This window comes from Macaca nemestrina, chromosome X (assembly GCF_043159975.1).
Source record: "Macaca nemestrina isolate mMacNem1 chromosome X, mMacNem.hap1, whole genome shotgun sequence".
In the NCBI taxonomy this organism is placed as follows: Eukaryota; Metazoa; Chordata; class Mammalia; order Primates; family Cercopithecidae; genus Macaca; species Macaca nemestrina.
The window spans coordinates 141,605,340-141,631,250 of NC_092145.1; the positions used below are offsets into that span (position 1 = coordinate 141,605,340).

A 25,911-nucleotide genomic window follows, 5' to 3' on the forward strand; every position below is an offset into this window, starting at 1 on the left:
CTCTTGGGGACCTGTTGAGGGTGGGTCACTGCTGGCTCAGTATGTGCTGCATGTGGAATTCCATCCCCTTTGAACCTGTGCCATTAAAGGGGTATCAGCTGGAGATCCTTAACTCTGCCGCCGCATCAGTTTTCAAAAGTGCATAAAGGTAAGCACTATCCTGAAACTGGTGTTTAGCTTTCTCATACATTTCTTTTTTTTTTTTTTTTCTTTTTGATATTGCGTCTCACTCTATGGCCCAGGCTGGAGTGCAGTAGCTCCATCCCAGCTCACTGCAGCCTTGACCTCCTAGGCTCAAATGATCCTCTCATCTCAGCCTCCCAAGTAGCTGAGACTACAGGTGCACATCTGTAGGGTCGGCTAATTTTTGTATTTTTTGTGGAGAATGGGTTTCACCATGTTTCCCAGGCTGGTCTCGAACTCCTAGACTCAAGTGATTAGCCCAACTCGGCCTCCCAAAGTGCTGGGATTACAGGTGTGAGCCACCGTGCCTGGCTATCCTTCTCATACATTTCTTTATATTTTCCTACATAAGAATATGTCCTTAAGCAAGAGAGAATGCTACTTGCATGCTTTTAAGCTTTATAAGATTGGTATGTTTTTTACTTTCATATTTTGCAACTTTCATCTCATTCAATACTATTTTTGTGAGATTTATCCTCTTGGCTACATGTAGCTCTAGCTCATTTTTCTTCCTTTGCTTTATCCACAAACCACTCCCAGAGAACAACTGAACTCACAGTTGCCAGGGTGGGGGAAGAGCAGGAATTACACACACATATGCACACACACACACATATACTGTCACACACACACACACACATATACTGTCATGATTAGTTGATCTGAAACACACCTCAAGCTATTCTTCTAACTAAATCTTAATCCAGCCAATAATTCCTTTAGATTTTAACCAGCTAACTTTGGAAATTGTTTTATAAGGCTTTAGTTCTTCCATATGTTCACAACCCACAAAATTGGTTTTGCAACTAATCCTTTTACCCTTTGCCCGTGAGGAATGGCAAAGCTGAGGAATTGTAAAGCTGAGTTTGTTTTCATTTGCCGTTGCTTTTCTTCCCCTGTTTTCAGATGTCATTATCTGTTTCCTTTTTTGCTTGGCATAGATTTGCCTTCCTTTCCCAATAGTATGTCCAGCTCCTTCAAAACCTCTCCATTCATTCAGCCATGCATTCTTTTCACATATATTTATAATGTCGATAGTATGTGCCAGGCACTGAGGACTCAACAGTAAACCAAGCAGACAAAACTTCTGCCTTCAGCAAAGAAGCTTATCTTCCAGTAAGGAAAGCAGACAGTATTTCAGTAAAATACACAGTCGGTTAGATGGTGTTAGGTGGTGTCTGTGGAGGAAAATGAATCTTGGGAAAGAGGCACAGGAAGCCTTGAGGGGTTGCAATTTTATATAGCATTTTTCTAGGCCAGCGGTTGGCAAACCATGGCCCAAGGCCCTCCATCTGTTTCTGTAAACGAAGGTTTATTGCAACAGAGTCACGCTCATTCACTTACATGTTTTCCGTGGCTGCTTTTGCATTGCAACAGCAGAGTTCAGTCATTGCAATAGAGACCATTTTGGCTGCAAAGCCTAAAATAGTTCATATTTGGCCTTTTACGGAAAATATTTACTATTTGACCCTTTGCAGAGGAAATGCAGATTTTTACATATGATAACTTTTGAGGATTCTACCCATGTTGTGCTTTTCAGCTTCTAAAGCGTTGTCAGGAACACAATCTCATCTGAGTGTTGAAGTAGTGTTTGTTATGAGGTAGGTCTCAGTAGCTTTGTTTTACAGGTGACTCAAATGAGGCTTGAAGAGGTTATTATGGTTGTCCAGGGTTGCTGACCTTGTAAAGTGGTCGTGGTTTTTTTTTTTTTCTTTTTTTTTTTTTTTTTTTTGGTGTTTTTTTGAGACAGGATCTCGCCCTTTTGTCTGGGCTGGAGTGTAGTGGCATGATCATGGCTCACTGCAGCCTCAACCTCCTGGGCTCAAGTGATCCTCCCACCTCAGCCTCCCAAGTAGCTGAAACCACAGGCATGCACAACCATGCCCAGCTAATTTTTGAATTTTTTGTAGAGATAGGGTTTCTCTATGCTGCCCAGGCTGGTCTCAAATCCCTGGGTTCAAGGGATCCTTTCAGCTTAGGCTCCCAAAATGCTGGGATTACAGGCGTCAGCCACTGTGCCTGGCCTAGTGCTGGTGTTCAACTCTAAAAGCTGGTGCGTTTTCTACTTTCCAGTGACAAAGACAACCCAGGTTTTTAGTGTGACAAGCTTCTTAGCGCATGAAACACAGAAAGGCAATCATGTGTAGGTGTCACGAATGTGGGCTCAGAAGCTCAGCAGCCCAAGTTCAAATGCTTGCTCTGCGACTTACCTTTGTGACATCAGGCAAGTTATTTAACCTCTCTGTGCCCTGCCTCAGTTTTCTTGTCTATAAAGCAGTCATAGTTGTATGCCTTCTAGGTCAGGTCGTGCTGTATCCTGGTTTTCCCAAGGCAACTCTGATTTATGCCTGTTTTTTCCACATTAATCAATAGTGCCCCCATTTTACTCTCACATACCCCCGTTTGGACATTAAGTTATATGCATGCCCTAACTAGGGTCGTCACAGAGATTAAGTGAGTTAATACAAATAAAGTAAGTTAATACAAATAAAGCAGTTCAATCCATGCCGTAGGAAGCATTTACTGTTCAATCCATACCATAGGAAGTTCAATCCATGCCATAGGAAGCATTGGCTGTTGTTTCTTGTCAATGCCAGGCCAGCCCATCACTTAATTTTTTTATTTTTATTTTTTTAGATGGAGTCTCACTGTATTGCCCAGGCTGGAGTGCAGTGGCGCGATCTTGGCTCACTGTAACTTCTACCTCCTGGGTTCAAGCGATTCTCCTGCCTCACCCTCCAGAGTAGCTGGAATTACGGGCGCCTGCTACCATGCCTGGATAATTTTTGTATTTTAGTAGAGACGGGGTTTCACCATGATAGCCAGGCTGGTCTCAAACTCCTGACCTCAAGTGATCCACCTGCCTTGGCCTCCCAAAGTGCTGGGATTACAGGCATGAGCTACCGTATCTGGCCTCAATTTTCTTCTGACCCATTACTTGGTCCCATTAAGTCTGAACTGATTCCTGTCTGGAGCAATTTTGCTTATCTGGTTTAATAGGTAATTGAGGATTCATCTTCTGTGTGGCAGTGCCTTCTGGCTCACTCCCTGACCTCCCTTAGCAGCTTTGCTCAGATGTCATCTTCTCATGATGGTGTCACAAGACACCTCTCTAAAATTGCTACCTCCCCCACCCCAACACACTTCATATCTACTTCTCTGCTTTATGTATTTGCTTTATAGTTATTACTAACATACAGGTTTTACTGAGCTACTAGTGGTGTGGTTCTGTTTTGCTGTTACTTGGATTTAAAAAAAAATCCTACAAAATCTGCTATGCCTGTGAGAATATTTATTTTTCTGTTTTAAAAATATATATCTTTATCATTACATTTTTGGAAATTACAGAAAAACCCAATAAAAAACAAATTCAGCCTACCCATGGTCCCCCCTCTGATTGGTGTTTTGCTGTGTATCAAGAATAAAGCAATTTTTCCTCAGCTCTAGAGGGAGTGCATTTTCTAGTCTAACCATATAACTTTAGCCAAACAGCTTACAAGCAAATGACATTTACTATGTTCTCTAAGTATTATTTTGATTCCTTTAAGAGGAGCTTTTTCCTACACATTTTCATCTGAAGCTGGCCTGAGAGGAAATATAAACACACTGGTCTAGCCTAGTCCCATCTCTAGACATAAAGGAAAAAAAAACATAGAGGAGAAATTGAGTGAAAAGGCATGTCCCCCTACTTTCAGTTAGCTTTCCCGCACGGTGGCAAAGCATTGGCCTGGCACCTGCCAAAATGAACATCTTAATAGAAATTATCGTGTGTGACGTTCCTTTGAACTGCTAACTTTCTTTCCAATATTGAGCCAGTTGCTTTTTGCATCATTGTCTCCTCTAAAAATATAATTCATCCTCTTATATGTTTGCTTTATAGCTCTCTTTAAAACTGTCAATGTTTCATAGATTCATCCATTTGCATTTTTATTTGTTTGAATGCCGCACTGGCACGTACGACCCAAAAGGGCACGGTTGTATGTGTCTTGTTCACCGCTGCACTCCTAGCACCTCCCGTAGTGCCTAGCACATGGTATTTACTTAATAAATATTTGTTGAATGGGAAGGTGCCTGAGCACAGCAGAGTACGCTCACCCTCGATGCAGTGAGGGTGTCCTGCCACCAGGGCCAGGGTGGGGAGGAGATGACCCATGTATAAGGTCCTCAGCTGCGAAAGAATGAACCTCCCAAATGTGGTCTTGGTCCCTCAAATAGCATTCACACTTTCTCTCCCAGGCCCCGGATTCCTGTAACCAAGGACAAGTCATTAATTCAGTCCTACGAGTTAGTTTAAACAACAGATGCCTTTGTTTTTTTTGAGACAGAGTCTCACCCTGTTGCTCAGGCTAGAGTGCAGTGGTGCTATCACGGCTCACTTCAACCTCCACCTCCCAGATTCAAGCGATTCTCCTGCCTTAGCCTCCCCAGTAGCTGGGATTACAGGCACCCACTACCACACCTAGCTAATTTTTGTATTTTTAGTAGAGACAGGGTTTTGCCATGTTGGCCAGGTTGGTCTCGAACTCCTGACCTCAAGTGATCCGCCTGCCTTGGCCTCCCAAAGTGCTGAGATTACAGGCATGAGCCACATGCCTGGTCAAAGAAGAGATGCCTTTTGAGAGAAGCTCAATACGACCTTCACACAAAGAGGTCAGGTGTGATATTAGCTCTATTCCTGGGGACAGCTGTGATCAGGCGGGAGCGGAAAGAAGAGCATAAGAAGGGGAAGCAGAGAGGGGCTGGATGGGATGGCATGGCCAAGGAGGAAAGTGTGCAGGAAGGGCAGCAGGCCCATGCCAGACCTCTTCTCTTCTAGAAAAGCACATGAAATCTCAGCCACGGTGATGTATGTGGAGCAATTTGCAGAGTGCCTGGTGCCCAGAAGCAGTTAATGATGGCACTAACACAGCTAATATTTTTGAACAAGTGCTCTAAGCCAAAGTCTGCTAAGCACTTTTCCTGTACTGACTGACTCATTACTCATAAGAATTTTAGGACACAATAAGAAGATTATCCCCATTTGATGGGTAAAGAATCCCAGGTATGGAGGCAGCAGATATCAGCAACTACTTTATCCCACGACTGTGATAGGCTAAAATTAAACACTGGCTGTTCTCATCATGACTCACTGAAAATACCTCACCACCTCCCCACGCCTCCCTTTTTTCTGTAATAGTGAAAAGGCTTTGACAATTTTGTCAATAATGTGGCATTAGTACTATAAGATAACCAAAAGCAGCTTGTAATATTTCTGGCAAGGGAATTTTAAAAGCAGATCTTTTGAGATATTGTACACTTGTTTTTACTTGAATTAACACATTATATTTTTATCCAGGCAGAATCATTTTTCTATCAAATGGTAGTTTTTCAACCTATTGCTAACTACAATACAGATTTTTTTTTTTTTTTTTTTGAATAGAGTCTTGCTCTATCACCCAGGCTGGAGTGCAGGGTGCAATCTTGGCTTACTGCAGCCTCCGCCTCCTGAGTTCAAACAATTCTCCCTGCCTCAGCCTCTTAAGTACCTGGGATTACAGGCACATGCTACCACGCCTGGCTGAATTTTTTTATTTTTGGTAGAGACAGGGTTTCACCATGTTGGCCAGGCTGGTCTCAAACTCCTGACCTCAGGTGATCCACCCGACTCGACCTCCCAAAGTGTTGGGATTACAGGCGTGAGCCACCTCACCTGGCCTGGCCCATTTCCTTTTAACCCTACCCTTTCCAATGAGAACCTGGGAGATGATTAAAATATTTCATTTCATATGTACCCTGTACTTTAAAATTTTTTTTAATTTAAGTTTTTGAGACAGGGTCTCCCTCTGTTGCCCAGGCTGGAGTGCAATGGCACAATCTTGGCTAACTGCAGCCTCAGCCTCCTGGACTGAAGCAATCCTCCCATCTCAGCCTCCCAAGTAGCTGGGGCTACTGGCATATGCCACCACACCCAGCTAATTTCTGTATTTTTTATTGAGATGGGGGAGGGTCTCACTATGTTGCCCAGGCTGGAGTGCAGTGGCACAATCTTGACTCACTGAAGCCTCAGCCTCCTGGACTCAAGCAATCCTCCCATCTCAGCCTCCCAAGTAGCTGGGGCTACTGGCACATGCCACCACACCCAGCTAATTTCTGTATTTTTTATTGAGATGGGGGAGGGTCTCACTATGTTGCCCAGGCTGGACTCCAACTCCTAGACTTGAGTAGTCCTCCCACCTTGGCCTCCCAAAGTGCTGGGATAACAGGCGTGAGCCACTGCACCTCGCTCCCTGGCACTGTTTTTACTATAAAATTTTTCAGCTGTCCCTGAGACTAGATTATGTGATTATTTTATTTCGGATGAGAGAATTGATGTTTACTTTTTCCTCGGCATTCTATTTATCATTCTAATTAACAAGTTACCAGTTTCACTAAGAAAATGCTTCTGGCATTTGGTATGCTGATCAGCGAAGTGTGGACTATAGGTCAAGGTCGCAATGGCAGAAGGACGTGTGGGAGCTGCCTTGAGAGAGGGGCCTTCGTGCTATAAAGTTTGCAGAGCACTCATCAAGTTCCAGCTTAAACTAACCGGCACACACAGACATCACACTGCCTTCCCCGCAGTGTATTACAGTGAGTTCCAGACCTCATAACAGGCAGATCCGGGGCACCTCATGGTTCATGGAGGCTTTGGGGTCCGGTGGCAAATGATTAGCTTTGGGAGTAACATGACTCATGTAGTCTCCCGTTTTCTCAAATTATCTGGTGAGTTAGTCTCTTACTGCAAGGGAAAAAATAATACTCCCACACCACTTGGAACACCCCAGTTTTGGAAAAATCACTCAAAAAATGCTGCTCAGCCACCCATGCGGCATCCGTGCTGCTGGAGGGTCATTTGGGAAAAGGCAGCGTCCAGACGCCTGCGGGAGGCAGGATTTTTATGGGCTGTTTTTGTGTCCAGTTTCGTAGTGTTCAGAGGAGTCCATTCAGTCTGTCAATGGGAACCATTGAACCTGTCAAGTTGCTGTTTGCCGGGTCTCCTGGAAAAACACACTGCAACATCCCAGCCCTGGGCGGGTCAGAGAGAATAGTACTAAAAAAAGAAGGAGAAAGTGTACGGCCCCGCTCTGGTGGGAGGCCAGGGCTTGGGGCTGCAGCCAAGTTCCCTGGTGATAGAGGAGTTTCCACCATGCGAGGCTTCCCGTTCTGGCTCCCTCCACCCTACCGCACACCATCCAGCCTTCCAAAATAACTCCGCTTCCGGTGGAACTGGGCAGAGTCATTGGAATGCGTGGTAAGCAGAAGGAGCAGGTAGCATTGATGCGCGGAGGGAAAGAGTTTTGATGAGCGAGGAAAGAAAATCGAACAGCCACTGCAAGACTTTCCTCTCTATAGGAGCACTGATGGGAATGGCACTGACTTCCAGGTTCTGAGGCACAGCCCAGCAAACCCATCAAGGTAGGCAGAGCCCTTCCTTGGGAGGCAAACCCCTTCCTTGGGAGTCATCCCCTTCCCTCCTCCTCCGCCCTCTCCCAGCTAATAGCAGGTCTTCCCATCCCAATGTGCCTGTGTCGTCCATGCCTGACCCCACTGGGCTCTGCCCGGTCACTGAAGCCTGCCGTATCCCTGTTCACCACCCAAACTGACCTGATCATTAAAAAAAAAAAAATAGATTTAGGAGGTACAATTGCAGCTTTGTTACATGGAGGAATTGTGTAGTGGTGAAGTCTAGGCTTTGAGTGTAACCATCACCTGGATAGTGTACATTATAGCCGTTAGGTAATTTCTCACCCCTCACCTCCCTCTCACCCTCCCTGCTTTCTATCCATACTGTATGTCCATCTATCCATACTCTGTGTCCATCTATGCATACTCTATATCCATCTATCCATACTCTATGTCTATCTATCCATACTCTATGTCCATGTCACATTATTTAGCTCCCAATTATAAGTAAGAACATGCATTATTTGGCTTTCGGTTTCTGAGTTAAGATAATGGCCTCCAGTTTCATCCATGTTGCTGCAAAGGACATGATTTCATTCTTTTTCATGGCTGGGTAGTATTCCATGGGGTGTCTGTGTGTGTGTGTGTGTGTGTGTGTGTGTGTATACCTACATACCACATTTATGTCCACCATTGATAGACACTTAGGTTGATTCCATATCTTTGCTATTGTGAGTAGTCTGACTTGATAAATTAAGTCACACGTGCCCTTTAATGACCACAGTCATTGAAATTTGCATGTTTTATTGGGTGCAAGGCCTTACCAAACAACCAACCAAACAAAAACAAGCCTTCAGAGGCGATCTTTTAGATATTAGTCAAAAATTAAAAACAACTTTTGGGGTGGAGGAGGAGTCCTACTCTAGTGAAGTCTTAATAGACTCTAGGTCACCGTCATCTTCAGACTCTCTGGTATAGAACATGTTTCCCTGCCTGCCATCTCCCCAAACACACAAAAGATATAATCAGTCACTCCCATCTTTCTGTCCTCAAAGCAGTGTTCTTATGACCATGAGCACGTTTTCTCCCACTGTTCATCCACGCATAGAGGTGAACATGTGAGTTTCTTGCCTTCTCAGAACGTTCCCCTTTATCCTCTCCTTGTGCACACAGACTGGCCTCCATTTAGAAGAGGGGCTCAGTTAAGGGCCACAACTTCCTGCAGACTGTGGGATCTACCATTCAAGACTGCTGAGAGGAGTAAGCTGAGATCTGAGAACTGTGCCAAGGTGGAGGTTATGACCTTGATAAGAATAACACAAAAGCCCGATTGAAATCAGTTCGGGAGACGCTGGGAAGAGGAAGTGGAGGTGCTGAGTGTGGCCAAGCCCTGAGCAGGTCAGTTGAGGACTAGCTGCGAGGAAAAGCTTGGCCTTCTCTAAGGATTGTCATGTTTTCTCTTGTTCATGGATAAGATTTCAGAATAAAACATGATCCCCTTTTCTATTTGGGCACCAAAGAGCCATGTTTGTAGTTTGATAATATAAAGGTGAAGGCCTTGTGACCTACTTACCTACTGCCCAACTTCCCAGTTTCCCTCCTTGGTCCTGATCTCCTTCTCTAATTTATATTCTCCTTGAACTTGATTTCTTTGCAGGGGGTGAGGAGGGGAATATAAAGTGCCATTTTGTCATCTGTGGTCTTGGTTGTTAACTGCCTCATAGCCTTCACGGAACAAGTGCAACTGAAGGCTCTAAGGCACAAGTCAATGTGAAGGTCCTCCTCCATCTCTCCAGACAACTCCTGGACTAGGTCCTGGTTCAGGATGGGCTTGTGCAGTTGCTCCTGACAGGGGCAAGGACCGAATTTTTTTTTTTTTTTTTTTTTTTTTTTTTTTTTTTGAGATGGAGTCTCGCTCTGTCGCCCAGGCTGGAGTGCAGTGGCCAGATCTCAGCTCACTACAAGCTCCGCCTCCTGGGTTTACGCCATTCTCCTGCCTCAGCCTCCTGAGTAGCTGGGACTACAGGCACCTGCCACCTTGCCTGGCTAGTTTTTTGTATTTTTTTAATAGCAACGGGGTTTCACCGTGTTAGCCAGAATGGTCTCCATCTCCTGACCTCGTGATCTGCCCGTCTCGGCCTCCCAAAGTGCTGGGATTACAGGCTTGAGCCACCGCGCCCGGCCAGGACCAAATTTTAAGATGCTGGGTGAGGAGGGTGAGGCTGGAGAGTAAGAGCAGGTAAAAAGGGACTGTGCACACCCCACTCAGAGCTGCAGGACTGCTTTCCCTCTCTTGATGGGCCAGGCTATGGCCATCCCCTGCAGCTTGGGAAGTTACTGTCCTTGCACCTGCCCCTTTGGGTTTCCTCTCCCCCTCCTGCCTTTGACCCTTCTCATCCTCTCCAGACACCTGGCTCCAAGCTTATCGTTCTAAAGCTGCTCTGTCTGGTTAATTTCACCCCCTCCCCCAGTTTTATTCTCTGCCCCCATCAAATTAGGCATTGACCATCTACTCTGCTAATTTGCTATCATTGATAGCTGACTTATTTTCAAGTTGTTGCAGGGGAACTGATGTGAGGGAAAAAGCTGGAAGGTGTTGTTAACCCTGTAGAAATTGCATGTGACTATGAAGGCCAAAAGCATTTCGAGAAAGCATCCCATACACTTGTAACCTAGCAGCAGTGGGATGCTGGGATGCAGCAGGAGCTGGGATCGAAGGCTGTGGATTGGGCTGGCAGAGGGCCAGTGGCTGTGGTGAGAAGGCACACCAGACCCCAGGGGTGGACAAGTTGTCAGGTGACCTGGATTCCAGTTCACACGCAGCTGCTTCACTGCCTTTGATCCTCACTTGTCTTAGCTGAACTCTAGGCAGTGCCTGCGACTTTTTCACTCTTTATATCCAACCCAGACCCAAGCCATGTCAATTCTTCCTCCTGAATGCTGCTCAGTATGTCCATCGTTCATCACCACCACCACCATCTTCATCTAGCCTTGTTTCTCACCTTGAATACTATAATTACTTCCTCCTTGGTAGAGAGCAGGGCAAACTAGTGCCCAAAGGCCAAATCCCACAAGCTGCCTGTGTTTGTAAATAAAGCTTTATTAGCACACAGCCACACTCATTCATTTACAGATTGCCTGTGGCTATTTTTGTGCTGCAATGGCAGAGTTGAGTAATTGCAACAGAAATCCTACAGCATACAAAGCTGGAAATGTTTACTGTCTTACCCTTGCAGAAAAGGTCTGCAGGCCCCTGGTGTAGAGGAAAAACTTATTTGTATAATTATTCTGACTCTTCTTTTCTGAACTCTAATTCCCATTATATTTTAATAGATTTTCGTGTGTGTGTGTGTGTGTGTGTGTGTGTGTGTGTGTGTGTGTGACGTAAACAAATCTGTCATCTCCATTTTTGATTCTAATTGTTACTTTGGATTTTTGTTTTACTGAATTGCTCAGACATTCAGAACAATGTTTGAGAATGGAGAGCTGAAATTCCAAACTGGACCCCCACTTCCACTGAGACCCCTTCCTATTCATTTTCCATGCAAAAATTGCTAGAACAATCTTGTCAAAATGTGAATCTGAACACACTGCCCACTGTTTAAAATCCTTCAGTGACTTTCCATGGCTCTCAAAACAAAGGTACAAATCCTTACCTTGGCCACCAAGCCCCCTTGGGAGCTGGGCCTTTTCTGTCTCTCCAGCCTCATCTTTCACTGTCCTCTCCTTGCCTCAGCATGTCCTGTCCACTCCTACCTTTCTTCAGTTCCTTACGTGAATGACATTACCTCTTGCCACAGTGCCTTTGTACATACTACTTCCTCTACTTGATACGGTCTTTCCCTGCCTCTTTGGTGGGCAAGTTCCTCTCACTTACCCTTCCAGTTTCAGCATCACTTCCACAGGGAAGCCTTCCCCAATCCCTTAGGTCAGATCGCACTGTCTTCACCCAGAGCTCCTGATGTGTTGCTTTGTGGCACTTGCCATAATCGCAATATCGCACTTCTTGGTGTGAATTTTTGTATCACATCTTTGTTTCCTCATTAGAAAATGAACACTTACCCAACCTCAACATCTAATTTGACCTTTCTAAACATTAACATTATAACCACAAACAAATAGATAGGTTCTGGGACACTAAGGAAAAGTCAACTTTTAAAAAGTCCATAAAACAAATCATTCAGGAGAAAAAAATAAGTTAGAGTGAGAATAAAGAATAAATTAGAAATGTGGAAGAAGAAAGACAAGCATTTCAAGAAATGACCTTCCGGCTTCTGAGTTGTACTGAGTGGCTTGATGTCATTAGCAAGATGAACGTATTGATTTTCTCTTATTTGTATAGTAAACAAATGGAAATCTAAGCATTTTACCACTCACAGTACATTGTTTCCTGTAGTTATAAATATATTGCCTTCTTTCTTAGCCTGGGCAGCCATGTGAGGGAGGGGGGTCTTAAACCATGCCCTTAACCCTTGGGTGTCTGGCTCGAAGGCCCATTTTCTTCTCCTCTCCGATGGCTAGGAGCAACAGGTAGAAGGGAGAGCTAGAACACACTCAACAGGTCACAGTAACAAATATTTCTTTCAGGGAGATTATCATGAGCAAATGCCCAGAAACTGGCTGCAAACTCTGCCCAGTGTCTGCGGAAACATCTTGGTTCATGTCTTTATGAGTAGGGCCCATGGATCATGCAAGGTCTGCAGAATCTGCTTATGTGGGCTCCAGAGGAAGTGTATAGAGGGAGCGTAAAATGAGCCGGGCTTTGAATTAGAATTAGAATTTGAATTTGAATCAGCCCAGGCCAGCATCTTATACATAATGGGCCCTTCCCTTAAATGGGTATCTGTAGTACTTACTGAAGGAAAAGGAGAAATGAAGATGACTGGGGAGAAATAATGAAAGGAAGAAAGGGTAGATAAAGAGGAAGGGAAAGAATGAGGAGGAAGGGAAATAAGAAAGAAGGTGTATAACTTAGTTTTTTCCACGTAACAAAACAGCCCAAAACTTAGCCGCTTAAAGCAACAACCATTTTAATTAGTTCACAATTTTTGAGTCCACAATCTTGGCAGGGCTCAGCAAGATGGTTCTTCTGCTGGTCTCAGTTGGGCTCACTCATGCATCTGCTGTCAGCTGCCAGTCTACCAGATGACCCTTTGCCTGGGGGTTGGCCAGCTCTTGTTTGGAGCAATGCCTGACCAGGCATGTGTCTTTCATCATCTGGCCAGCTAGCTCAGGCTGGTTTCCACTCTTACATGGTGGCTTGAGCCTTAAAGAGCAGCAAGAGAGAGCAAATTCCATGCTCAAGCACTTTTCATGCTTCTGGTTGTATCACATTTGCTACATTCAAGGGGTGAAGCATTCAAGGGGTGGAGCAACAGACTCCACCTTTTGATAGGAGGAGCTGCAAAATCACATTGTATGGATTTTGCAATGTGATTATGGATAGGCAAAATGGATAGGCAAACTAGAATAGGAAGAGTTTGGTTTTTATTTTATTTTTATTTAACTTTTGTTTTAAGTTCAAGTATACATGTGCAGGTTTGTTATATGGGTAAACTTGTGTCATGGGGATTTGTTGTGCATATTATTTCATCACCCAGGTATTAAACCTAGTACCCACTAGTTGTTTTTCCTGATCCTCTCCCTCCTCCCACCCTCCACCCTAGGAAGAGTTTATGAGCAGCTTTGCGATCAGCCACAAAAGGGAGGGGCTAGAAACTTCTCTTACTGGCAAAGTTGGCAGAGATACAGCAATTTTGAGGTGGAGTTTGAGGCCCTCAAATTGAATTTTTAAAATGTTATTAATAAATCACTAAATTCCTATCTTCCACAGTTTTTCTGTCAAATAGGGCTAGATAATAAGGTAACTTCTTAATCATTTCCAGTAAGAATAATAACAACTTTGTGGGCAAGGCTTTCCTCATCTTTTATTTCCTAGAGTTAAGATTTAGTACATTTCATGTGGCAGATATATATGGAAATAGAAAAAAATTAATGCACCAGCCTTAATTTATAGCCCAAGTGTCCAATATACAACAAAGGCTTACTAAACAAAGGAAACATTTATGTGTGTTGTTTTCTTACTACTTGGTGAGACCCATCCTACATGAACAATTGTTCTTTCCTTATCTGTGTGGCTTTTGGTCGTATTTTCTGTCATCACTGAAAATATAATATCAGGCCAGGTGTGGTGGCTCACACCTGTAATCCCAGGAATTTGGGAGGCAGAGGCAGAAGGATTGCTTGAGCCCAGGAGTTGGAGACCAGCCTGGGCAACATAGTGAAACCCATCAAGTAGCTGGGTGTAGTGGCATGTGTCTGTGGTCCCAGCTACTCAGGAGGCTGAGGCGATGGCATTACTTGAGCCTGGGATATTGAGACTGCAGTAATTGTGCCACTGCACTTAAGCCTGAGCAACAGAGGAGACCCAGTCTCAAGGAAAAAACAAACAAACAAAAAACAAAAAAGAAAAGAAAATATCAAAACATAGTTTAAATAGAGGGAAATGGTCAGTGTTTTTTGCTACCCAGTAGAAAGAGAAGTTCAGAGTTAATTAGAAAATATCAGTCATCTCAATTGAGATTGATTTAAGTTGTGATGATCTAAATTCAATTTTCCTGTGAAATGTTTTCATATTAATGGAAGAAAGCTCACTCTGGTGAACTTTGTATGAATATAGCTTAATGTCAGACTTGCATTTAAAAAATCAAGTATATAAGTGTTCTTTTTGTGAAATAGTAAACTAGTTTTTGTAAAAGATTGGTAAATTCTTGCCTATGCATTTATGAAAGTGAGAATTGTTTATACCCTAAGGAAGGTTATGTCCCATTTTGGAATGCCTTAGTTCTGTCATCTTGGGTAGAGAGTTGGTGGTTGCCTCACCCAGACCATTGGGACTGGAGGTCTGAGAGTCATTTGAAGGTGAGGCTCTCACCATGTGGTCTTTGATACTCTCTTCTCCAGCTCTGGGCAGAGGTGACCAGCAACATTCTAGCCACCGGAATATACGTGGCAAGCCTCAAGCTAGGTAAGGGAAGGGAAGGAAAAGGGGGACACTGTAGGGTGAAGGAGAGTAGAAGAGAAAAGAGGGAGAGAAGACTGGAGGGAAGGGAAGAGAGAAAAGAAAGCTTCTCATGCTGCAGGAAAATAAAGCGTGGTAGCAATGGCTGCAAGAGGCCCATCGATGACTTCTCCTGGCTGCTTCTTTCCACCTCAGCATGCAGCCCCTCCAGACTGATGACCAGGGGTAATCTTTTGAGATGTTTCACAAAGCAATTCCGAAAGCTCTGTTAGTCACTTCTACAATTTAACAAGGATGGACACAGGATGCTGTCCTTCCACTTTAAACTCTTTGGCTGTGCCTTGGTTTCAGCCATTTCCTCTCTTTGGAATACTCTCGCCCATGTCTTCATATAAAGGGAGTTGTGCCCTTTAGGCTGCAGCCTGATGATTACTTCCTAGATGAGATTTTCCTGGATCTATTTCCCCACACTGGGTTAGGTGTCCTTCCTCGGTGCTCCCATAACTGCCCGCAGCTGATGCCAAAGCCTGGCATTCTGGATTCAGGCTCGCCGGCCCCCTTGGCTATGAGCCTTTGTGCAGGGCACAACCTGCACAACCGTACAGAGTGGTCTTGTTTTTTGGCACACAGTAGGCACCCAGTTAAATGTTTGTTGAATGAATGATCTTTAGTTTTCCAGAGCCATCTCACAATTTAACTCCTCTTGAGTGGTGGCATCCAGAACTGAACAAACCAGTCTGTGCAGGTCAGGGTCCTATGAGGCAGGGTCTGATCAGTACCAGGGCCACCACAAGGTTTTAGAACCACTCTTGTTTGTTCCTCGATGGCAATACCTACCACTCTAAAACCAAGAATGTGCATATCCCCAACCTTCTCCTGTATATAACTTTGCCTTCCCCATCATCTCCATTTGTACAATTTTTTTTCCTACTAGTGTGAAGAAAGTCCTCTTTCCTTCTTTCTGGCCCCATCCCAATGTATCAAGGCCTCTTTGTCCTCTGGTCATTTATTCCATGGTGTCGGTGTCAGTGTCATCGCCAGGAACTTTGAGCCAGTCTGTGCCTGTCAGTCTGGGTCACCAATGAATCATTAGGTTCCTAATGAAGTGCTGAACCCTCCAGGATGCTGCATGTCACAGTTCTGTTTTGGTTGGTTTTGGTTTTTTTTGGTTGGTCTTTCCTTGGAGGACAGTGGGACAACTGCCTAGGGCTGCTGTTACCTGTGCTCTTTCACCAGTGGGTTGCAGATTATCCCTAGGATGTGTGGGTGCCGTGGCCAGGTGCCCAGGATGGGAGTTTTGACTCTTGGACACAACCTCCCTGAGAGCGGCCCTAAACTGGAGCAGGGCTCTTAAGTACACCCGGAGGTCGTTTCCTTCCCACCCAAACCACTTGTAAAGTCTGCCTGCCTTTTTTTAAATTTATTTTTTGGGTCACGCTGGTATTACCCTGGGTTTTAGCCAGTTTGATAAATAGAGGAAGTTGGGTGGCTTCCCAGCCTCCCTGATGTCATGGTTTGGGGCAATCTGCAACTATGGGAGGTTTCATGAATCCTAGCAAGTGGTGAGTTTGCTGTTCTTCTCTGCGAAATTTCTCCGTTCCGTGCCATGTCTTACATAAGTTGATATGGTTCCTTTTGTGACTTGCCCTTTCCCTTCAGTGATGTAAGAACCCCAAACATTGGCAGTCACTATGTTTTGTCACTGAAGTGCTAGTGCTCATCAGATCCTCATTCCTTTTATGCTTCTCTAGGAGATAAAGGCTGGTGGGTGTGTGGTGGCCACAGGAGCAAGCAGGGGTCTGTGGACTGAAGGATGGGCCATTCTTTAATGAATTTGAGGCCTCGGTATTCGTCAGGCATTTTTGCATCATTGCTCTTGCCATTCTTTTCCACAACTTGCTGAAGTGAGTTCCTGCTCCCTGGCTGGGAAGCTGGTTTCTTGGCCCTGAAACCAGAAGTCATTGTGTTCCCAGTTGGGCCTTTCTAACTGAGGTTGAGCAGGCGGAGGGGAGATGACGTTGAGCTGAGCAAGTGATGGCTTTCCCTCCCATTCCCTACCCCCTGAACTTGATGGAGGAGCTCTGTTCGGCCCTCCTTCTGTTCTGCTTTTCTTCACTAGAAGAAATCTACTTAATTGTGTAAGTACTATGTGAAGACATGCTTGTGTTCTATGGAGTAGCAATTTGCCTTCATCCTTTCCCTCCTCACACTCCTGGGTTATTGGTGGGTTTCCTTCCAGGCTATTTTGTATGCATCCACCCTTGTCACTGTATTAATAAGGATAGGCCACGTGCAGTGGCTCACGTCTATAATCTCAGCACTTTGGGAGGTCAAGGCGGGAGGATTGCTTGAGTCCAGGAGTTTGAGACCAGCCTGGGCAACATGGTGAGACCCCATCTCTACAAAATAACTAGCAAATTAGCCGAGCATGGTTGCACATGACTGTAGTCTTAGCTACCCGGGAGACTGAGGTGGGAGGATCACTTGAACCCAAGAGTGGGAGGCTGCAGTGAGCTGTGATCGAGCCACTGCACTTCAGCCTGGGCAACAGGGCAAGACCTCATTTCCAATAAAAAAAAAAAATAAGCATACACATATAACTTTGATTGTGTCTTAACAAGTCCTCATATATATTATTCAGAAAACTATTTTTTTCTCTTGCCTTATATGCATTGACAGTCTCTATATGTTAATACATCTAAATAAACTTCACTTTTAAATGTTGCATAATATTCCAAAACACAGATGTACCTTTGTTTAACTCTTCATCTACTAATGGAAACTTAGGCTCCCCCCACCACACACACAGCTGCAATGACAGTATTTGTATATGTATTTTTGTATCTATGTGTCAGTATTTCTGTGGGGACAGTCTCTGGAATTTGAGTTTTTGTATCAAAAAGCATGCACATTTAAAATTTTAAAACATAGCTAAATTACTCTCTCAAAGTTTATGTTTCCACCAATGGTGTATGCAGGTGTTTATTTCCTCACATGCTCTCCGGCTTTGGATATTACTAGGCTTTTCAATTTTTTCATCCACTGGGAAAAACAAATGTCATGTTGCTTGCCCTACTTTTCTACCTGTAAGTATTCCAAGGGAGCAAACAGAACCTCCTGTTGTTCATTAATAAACTGGATTCCCAAGAACCATTAAGTGTGCTTTATTATGGTCGTCAATAAGGTTTTGGAAGAGGTAGTGTGCTTGGGTTGGGAAATTTCATCAAAACATTATCAGAAATCCCTATGTAGAAAATTCTCATTTTTAGAAATGTTAAATGAACTTCTTTCGATACAATCAATTTCTTTCTTTCTTTGATTATTGAAATGTTTTTCAGTTGTTAATCCTACATTTAGTCCACATTCAGCATTGGGACATGTGTTTGCAATTGTTCATCATAGGACAGGACAACATGGTTGGCCTTCATTTTTGTCTTTTATTTTAAGTTCTGGGGTACGTGTGCAGGATGTGCAGGTTTGTTACACAGGTGAATGTGTGCCATGGTGATTTGCTGTACCTATCAACCCGTCACCTAGGTATTAAGCCCAGCATGCATTAGCTATTCTTCCTGATTCTCTACCCACCCGCTCCCCGACAGGCCCCAGTGTGTGTTGTTCCCCTCCATGTGTCTGTGTGTTCACATTGCTCAGCTTCCAATTATAAGTGAGAATATGTGGTGTTTGGTTTTCTGTTCCTGCATTAGTTTGCTGAGGATGATGGCTTCCAGCTCCATCCATGTCCCTGCAAAGGACATGAGCTCATTCCTTTTTATGGCTGCATAGTATTCCATGGTGTATATGCACCACATTTTCTTTATCCAGTCTATCATTGATGGGCATTTAGGTTGATTCCATGTCTTTGCTATTGTGAATAGTGCTGCAATAAACATATGTGTGCATGTATCTTTATAACAGAATGATTTATATTCCTTTGGGTATATAGCCAGTAATGGGATTGCTGGGCACTGAACTGCTATTATAACAGTCTGTTGAGAGACGCCAGCAGTAGGTCAATTGGTTCCAAAATGACCTTAGAGATCGTTTCTTATCACAGATCTTCATTTGAAAGTCATTATGTCCTATTTCACATGAGAAGACGCCATTACATGAAGCGACTGTTATCTTCAAGCTAATAGCTGGACCAATGTTTTGGTTCAGAAGTAAGGCATGTTGGAATATTCTAAAAGATACAAGTCAGGTTGTCAGCAGTGCTCTCTGTCTTGGATAGATACCCCATTCTTTCCCCAGCATGCATCTGCGTTTTCCCTCATGTCATTGCAAATATCCCCATGTTCCCCTTTCAACTCTGAGCCAAACTTAGTAATTAACCAGGAGTTAGCCCTTTAGTGGAGAAAGAATTCTGCCTCTGGCACAAGAGACCTAAATGCCCCAATCCTTGATATCAAAGAGTTTAGGTTCTAGGGAAGTGAAGTCACAAACACACAAAGAAATATCTAGCCAAGCAGGGTCTCTAGAAGGGACCACCCCACCCCAGGTCTGGTCCAATCACTTCGTTGTCCAGTGCCCTGTGATACTGTTAATGAAGACTTCAACTGAACAGTCATTCATGCCACAAAAACATTAACAAGGCTGGGCGTGGTGGCGCACACCTGTAATCCCAGCACTTTGGGAGGCTGAGGTGGGCGAATCACCTGAGGTCAGAAGTTCAAGACCAGCCTAGCCAACATGGTGAAACCTTGTCTCTACTAAAAATGAAAAAAAAAAAAAATTAGCCAGGTGTGGTAGCATGTGCCTGTAATGCCAGCTACTCAGGAGGCTGAGGCAGGAGAATCGCTTGAACCTGGGAGGTGGAGGTTGCAGTGAGCCGAGATGATGCCACTGCACTCCAGCCTGGGTAACAGAGCGAGACTCCGTCTCAAAACAAAACAAAACAAAACAAAACAAAAAACATTAACAAGATCAGTCCCCAAACTGGCTTTGGGCTTGCGCTTCCAGTTTTTATATAAGTTCCTCAAAAGCAGGGTTTACATCCATTTTTTCTGTAACTCCACTGCTAAGTTCAAGCTGTGACGTGCAGTAGGGAACCCAGGGGACCTCGGCTGATGAGCTCACTGCAGTATTGAAGTATTATGCAGTCAAGAAAGTCTACTTTCCATTGGCCTAATTTTGCTTTTTTTTATTATTATTTTTCATTTTCAGGTGTGCACAGAGGTTCTCCACCTTTTTTTCTGAACTCGCAGTCAGGTGAGTGATGCTATTTCTACGAGATAATGTTGTAGAAATGAGGAACATGTTGGCTTGGGTTTTGTTTTTTTCTTTCCTATTTTCCCTCCTTCATTGCAAATTCCCATCCCTATATCAACTTTATTCTTTTTTGTTTGTTTTGTTTTGTTTTTAGCTCCTCACTCCCACTTGGAGCTCTCTTTCCTTCAGACACTTTCTTTTCCTTGGGGATTCTATTGTTGACCTGTTTCTTCTTGGTAACCCAATTGCTTTTGAATGGGCGTTCAGAAACGGGTACCGATTTTGAAGTTACATGGTGCGATCAAAGCTGGGGAAAGATAATGATCATTTACGTGGAATTATTTGGGATTCTGTTTCACTGTTTTCCCCTTTCCTGCTCCCTGGACGTGTGTCCCTTGGCTCTAACAGCTTTTGTCATGTTTTGAAATGGACTAAGGAAGTGTTTGTTCTCTCTCTGACCTAAGTGCTGTGCAAATGCAACTGTCAAAGGATCCTTCCAACCAGATTTCTGCCCATGACCCTCTTCTAGATAGAAATTCTGAAGCCACTACTTTCACGCTTCCTATTTCTTTCTTTTTTCTTTCTTTCTTTCTTTTTTTTTTTTTTTTTTGAGACAGGGTCTCCCTCTGTCACCCAGGTTGGAGCGCAGTGGTGCAGTCACAGCTCACTGTAGTCTTGACCTCCCAGGCTCAAGTGATCCTCCCACCTCAGCCTCCTGAGTAGCTGCGACCACAGGTGCGTGCAACCATGCCTGGCTAATTTTTTATTTTTTGTAGAGACGGGATCTCCCTATGCTGCCAGACAGGTCTCAAACTCCTGGCCTCAATCCATCCTCCTGCTTCAGCTTCCCAAAGTGCTGGGATTACAGGCCTGAGCCACTGTACCCAGGCTATTTCTTTTGAGACTCATAAATAGTGGTTATTTCTGGGAATTCATTGACATAAATTATCAAAATTTTGTAAACAATGTAAATATCATAATGAATACAAATTAGAATGATCCTATTATAACTTACATGATAAATAACACATCGTTATTATAATAGATACTAGTAAGTTATTGCTATAAATAAGGTTACAACACCTGAGCGGGGTCACACAGCCAGTAAATGGCCCAGCTGGGACCTGAAACAGAAATGGGCATGGTGTGATGACAAAACTAAGGAAGGACACAGAATCCTGGCGGGGGGTGGGCCCTGGTGGGTAAGCGGGGGGGTTGGTTTCCTGAGTCCCTTGCTTCCTCTCCAGCATGGTTTCCTAGATGACCACTAACCATATGCTTTTGCCCTATCCCTGCCCCAGCCCTGCAGTGCAGATCAATGCCCCAGGAGGCTTTTAAGAAGAGTCTCTTATTTCTCTCCTCTACATATTGATAGAATTATTTTGCAGTAGTAGATTCTGGACCAAATCAATGAAAAAATATTTGTCGAGTGCCCGCTGTGGGTATGGGGGTGAGGTGGAGACCAAACCTATATAGGAGAGGCTATTGTGTTCTGCTTCCTTGTTTTTGTTTTTAGGCCAAGTCGAGTCTGATGGACCATTGAACTGAAAGTATCTTTTGTTTGTTGTTTTAAAAAAAATCACTATTTATTTGGCCATGCCAATGACCAATGAATCTGAGTAGTGGCTATTAAGCTCTCGGGGGCGGGAAAGGTATCTGCCTTGGTTTTTGCAGTATCTTGAGTCCCTGGCATAGAATCTTGCTTGTAACAGAACTTCAATAAATATTCGTCAACTAGTTGAATGAATGTCAATTATTTTGGAAATAATTCCAAAATCTGTTTACATTTAGGACTGGAGTGTATTATAAACTTATCTTCTTTGGCTGGGGGTGGTGGCATGTGCCTGTAGTCCCAGCTACTTGGGAGCCTGAGGCAGAAAGATCTCTTGAGCCTGGCAGGTGGAGGTTGCAGTGAGCCGAGATTGCACCACTGCACTCCAGCCTGGGTGACAGAGCAAAACCCTGTTACAAAAAAAGCAAGCAAACAACAACCAAACAACAACAACAACAACAAAACAAAAGCTTGTCTTCTAATTATGCTTGTAATCGTAGCTAACACTTCTTGACTAAACTAAGACTTTCATTATATTACCTCATTTAATCCCCACAGAACCCTGTGAACTAGGTCTTAGCATTGCTTCCATGTCTTCAGATGAAGAATTTTAAACTCCAGGGAGGTTAAGTAAGGAACAGCCCAAGTTTACACTGTAAGTGGTGGAGCTTAGATGTGAAGGCTCTACCATGCATGTTCCCGAATCCTATGCTGTTCTGCTCATTTGTGTGTGTTAAACATACTGCAAGCATTGGGGGAAGACCCTGAAGAGTGAGGGGAGAGAGATGAAGTAGGCTTTCACCTTGCCTTGGATAATTCACACATGGCTAATCAAGAGTATGGTAGATCGGAGGTATGAGAGAGTGGAGAAATTTGGAGATGAGCAAGGGAGCCAAAAAACAGAACACCCCTCAGCCGGGCGCGGTGGCTCACGTCTATAATCCCAGCACTTTGGGAGGCCGAGGTGGGTGGATCACCTGAGGTCAGGAGTTCAAGACCAGCTTGGCCAACAGGGTAAAACCCTGTCTCTTCTAAAAATACAAAAATTAGCCAGGCGTGGTGGCAGGCACCTGTAATCCCAGCTATTCAAGAGGCTGAGGCAGAAGAATCACTTGAACCCAGGAGGTGGAGGTTGCGGTGAGCCGAGATCACGCCGTTGTATTCCAGCCTGGGTGACAAGAGCGAAACTCCATCTCAAAAAAAAAAAAAAAAAACCAAACCAAACAAAAAAACAAAACACCCCTCACCAGGTTTGGTGAGTGTATGTTTACATTAAGTGCGCACTTTAGTTCTAATCTTGCATGTCTGATATTGATTCACTTGTTTTATTGCATAAAGCTTCCTTTTTCTGCATCAGAAAGCACTTACTGCTTATTAAGAAAATCATTTTTGCACTGTAAAGACCAAATAAGTCATTTCCTTCCATTTGATTCCAGAGATGTGAACGTTTCACACTGCAATGAGGCCGTATGGCTCAGCATTGACTTGACTTTGTGCTCTGACAAACAACATACAAGGCTGCTGTTTTAGAGTTCCTATTCAGCACTTACCAGTTAACCTAGTTTCTGTCATCTTTAGGACATGGTTGTTTTTGGCATATGGGATGTTGTTTCTCTTACTACAGTAATACTGGTTTTTAGTTCTTGGTGACCTTATCTTCAAAAAATTTTGTTGCTGAAGTTCAGAACAGTTCCTTTTGTCTAATATTTATTCAAACTACCTCAATTTACAAGATTTGAAATTGCTGCTAGACATTTCTGTGAGCATCTTGGAGAAATCTGAAAACAGTCTCATTTGATTTATATAATGGGTAAAAATCTAAGGACTTTCTTTGTCTGGTTTTGGCATTGGGGTTATGATAGCCTTGTAAAAGTGATTTCAGATGTGCTCTTTTTCTTTAGTTTCTGTGCGATTGGAACTCTTATTCCTTAAATATTTGATAGAATCATCAGTGAAGCCGTCTGGGCCTGGAGTTTTCTTTGTGGGACGTTTTGAGATTTTTAATGGTTATACCTACTATTCATGTTTATCATTTCTACTTGATTCCTTCTTGGTAATTGGTATTTGTTTCTAGAAATTTGTCCCTTTCTATCTAGAGTTTCAAAATTATTGAAGAAAGTTGTCCCGAAGAGCCTTTTATATTTATTATGTTTATAGCATTTACAGGTGTGTTGCTTTTTCCATACCTCCTATTAGCTACTTCCTCACTCCCTGCCTCTCTCTTTTTCTCCCCTTTCTCCCTCCCCTCCCTCTGTCTCTTGATTTTGCCAGAATTGTCTTTTCAAAGAGCAACGTTGGCTTTGTTAATCTTTATGTCTTTTTTCTGTCTTTATTATATGCTTCTTTTTTTTTCATTACCTTCCTTCTTCTTCTTTGGGTTTGTTTTGCTGTACTTTTTCACACTTCTTAAGAATCTTAATTCATTAATTTTAAGCCTTTCTCTTTTTCTAATTTGTATGTTTAAAATATAATTTTCACTCTATCATTAGCTGTATCCTATGTGTTTTTTATATAGCGTTTTTATTATTGATCAAGTCAAATATTTTCTTTATTCTTCTTTTTTCTTTTTGAGACAAGGTCTTGCTCTGTTGCCCAGGCTGCAGTGCATTGGCGTGATCATGGTTCACTACAGCCTCTACCTCCTTGTCTCAGGCTATCCCTCTTGCCTCAGACTCCCATGCAGCTGGGACCACAGGCGCATACCACCATGCCCGGCTAATTTTTTGATTTATTTGTAGAGATGAGGGGGGTCCCACTTTGTTGTCCAGACTGGGCTCGAACTCCTGGGCTCAGGTGATCCTTCTGCCTCAGCCTCCCAAAGTGCTAGGATTACAGGTGTGAGCCACCACGCCTGGCGAATATTTTCTAATAAACATTGTGACTTATTTGACCCATGGGTTATTTGTTAAATAATAAATCTAACTTTTTGTTATTACAACTTAATTGTGTTGTGGTCAAAGAACATGCTGCTTTCCTGTTTTCCAATTCTTTACAAAGCTTTTGAGACTTTTCTGATGGTCTGGATGGTTTCACAGACATTCCATGTGCACTTGAAAAGATTATGTACGCTGCGGTTGTTGAATGGGGGCTTCTAAATATGGTCCTCGTGTTGTTGGTTAAATGTGTCATTCAAATATTCTATATCCTTAATGACTTTCTTATTTAATTTTTACCAACTGCTGATAGAGATCTCTCATTATGATTGTGAATTTGTTCTATTTCTCCTTATATTCTGTCAATGCTGTTTGGTGTATTTTGAGGCTACAGAGTTGCATTCACATGTACATTTCTTCAGTCTTCAATTCAGAATTGAATCTTTTATGAATGAACGGTTTTATTTCTAGGTAAAGCATTTTGCTTTAAAGTATAATTTGTCTGATATTAGTATAAACACATTAGTTTTCTTTTGATTAGCTTGGGCATAGCATGTCTTTTCCATCTCTTTACTTTCAAACTTTCTGAATCATTAGGTTCTATTTGTGTCCTTGTGAATAGCATATAATTGGAGTTTGTATTTTTTTCAGTCTGATAATCCTTTGTCTTTTAATGGAATCATTGAGTCCATTTATATTACATGAATCATTTTATCTGCATTTTTTTTTCTTTTTTTTTGAGACGGAGTTTCACTCTTGTTGCCCAGGGCTGGAGTGCAGTGGTGTAATCTCAGCTCACTGCAACCTCTGCCTCCTGGGTTCAAGCGATTCTCCTGCCTCAGCCTCCCGAGTATCTGGGATTACAGGCACCTGACACTATGCCTGGCTAAGTTTTTGTATTTTTTTTTAGTAGAGATGGGGTTTCGTCATGTTGGTCAGGCTGGTCTCAAACTCCTGACCTCAGGTGATCCACCCGCCTTGGCCTCCCAAAGTGCTGAGATTACAGGCGTGAGCCACTGCACCAGCCTGCATTTGTTTTTAAATCTTTATCACTTTCTATTTTTCCTAACCATTCTTTGTTGCTGTTTCTCCTCTTTCTTGCCTTTTTTCCAGACTGACTGAATATGTTAAAAACTGTTTTCCTCCTCCACTAGTTAGGAAGTTATATGTCCCTTTTCTGTTCTTTAGTTACTAAAGAAATTACAACCTGTTGTAGAAATTACAACCTGGTGTAGAAATTACAACATGTCTACTCAACTTTTCAATGTGTAAAAATAATCAATACCTTTAGCTTCCTCTAGTATAATTCAAGGACCTTGGAAGACTTTAATTTTTGAATTTCATTTTGTCATCTCCTTAGTTATATTACATATAATACATATATTATTTCCTATGTTTATATATATGAGATAGTTGCTGTATGTTTTTATCATGTTTCACTAATCCCTACAAGATGTTATTGTTTTATATAGTAGTTTTGTTTTATTTCAAGACAGAGTCTCCCTCTATCACCCAGGCTGGAGTGCAGTGGCACGATCTTGGCTCACTGCAACCTCCACCTCCCAGGTTCAAACAATTCTCCTGCCTCAGCCTCCCAAGAAGCTAGGGTCACAGGTGCCCGCCACCACATCTAGCTAATTTTGGTATTTTTAGTA

General features: G+C 43.2%; 1 protein-coding gene across 11 annotated transcripts in view; it reads left to right on the plus strand.

Annotated features, from left to right (window-relative positions):
- LOC105478194 (adhesion G protein-coupled receptor G2) overlaps positions 1-25,911 on the plus strand; it is a 134,143-nt gene that overhangs the window by 20,834 nt on the left and 87,398 nt on the right. For 9 of the 11 annotated variants that reach the window (XM_011735289.2, XM_011735290.2, XM_011735279.2 and 6 more), the window contains exon 2: positions 19,787-19,831. The gene's annotated coding sequence lies outside the window, so the exon portion shown is untranslated. Of the gene's footprint in view, positions 1-19,786; positions 19,832-20,448; positions 20,567-25,911 lie in introns of all 11 variants that reach the window. The other 2 variants (XM_071088301.1, XM_071088302.1) reach the window with 2 other exon arrangements.